Here is a 1,279-nt window from a genome sequence, read left to right as displayed (position 1 = left end):
AAAATTAAAAAATAAAAATAAAAATGTAAATGAATAATTAAAAATTAAAAAATAAAAATAAAATAAATAAACGAGTTAATAAATTAATAAATAATTAAATAAACAAATATATTAAATGTTAATTGAATAAATGTTAAAAAAATATTTCCTATTTTATTAAAAATTATTCAAAATTATAATATCGATCGATAGATTAGTTCAAAGGCAAATGACCGCTCGCTGTGCTGTGCCTTATATTTATACCCTTGCTACGGTTACGAAATTTAACGACGCCATCCGATCTTTATCGATTACATTAAAAATGATTTTTTGGATATTGTGATCAATAATTTGAGAATTTTTTAAATGTTTACTCGTAATTAAGGAATTTAACAATTTATTACAATGATAAATATAATAATTAATACATTTTTACTAATTAAAATTAAATTTATAATTTTTATAATATTAATTTTCGATTTATGTTGGTATTAAAATATTCCAAGTTTTATTTTAAACTATAAATTTTATATTTAAATGTATTCAATTGTTGGCTAATGTAATTTTTTAATAAAGTTTCAAAAAAACCTTATATTCATACTTTCGTTCAAAAGTCTTAAGATTTAAAATAATTACATTTAATTTTTACAATATTGTACTTTATTAAAATAGAAAAGTATATTTATATTTCTATAGTTAATAATTTTCGTTTTATATCTGTATTAAAATATTTTATTTAATATTTTAAAGTTTAAATATTTTTTTATTTTAATTTTATTTTTTAATTTATTTTGTTTATTTATATTTATTTAAATATAATTCGATTTTTAATAATTTTTTAATAAAATTTCAATAAAGATTTATATTTTGTGATAACAAGAATCGTAAAATTATTATTTTATTTCAAATAAAGAAATATTTTTTATTAAAACCATCAATGTATCGAATTAATATTTATTAATAATTTATTAATGTTTTTTTCAATTTTTAAGCAAATATTTTAAACAAATATTTTTTATAGAGAATGAAATTAGAAAAAAATAATAAAATATTAAAATTAAACTATTTCTTATTTGTTATTTGAATTTCTCCAAATCCAAAAAAATTAAAATATGATTGAATCGTTGTCAACATCAATGTAAATTGATTTTCAAATAAAGAAATATTTTTTATTAAAATCATCAATGTAATATATTATGAATTAATATTTATTAATAATTTATTTATTTTAAAAATTTAATTTATTTATTTTAATATTTATTAATAATTTATTTTTTTAATGTTTTTTTCAATCTTTAAG

At 13.8% G+C, this 1,279-nt stretch overlaps 1 protein-coding gene across 1 annotated transcript in view; it reads left to right on the top strand.

Moving 5' to 3' along the window:
* LOC102672007 (aryl hydrocarbon receptor nuclear translocator-like protein 1) overlaps positions 1–1,279 on the top strand; it is a 43,379-nt gene that overhangs the window by 33,010 nt on the left and 9,090 nt on the right. The gene's annotated exons all lie outside the window — the stretch shown is intronic.

Source organism: Apis dorsata, unplaced genomic scaffold (assembly GCF_000469605.1).
Source record: "Apis dorsata unplaced genomic scaffold, Apis dorsata 1.3 scaffold_156, whole genome shotgun sequence".
Taxonomy (NCBI): Eukaryota; Metazoa; Arthropoda; class Insecta; order Hymenoptera; family Apidae; genus Apis; species Apis dorsata.
The sequence above is the reverse complement of the archived record's forward strand: the minus strand, read 5'-3'. Positions and strand labels throughout refer to the sequence as shown.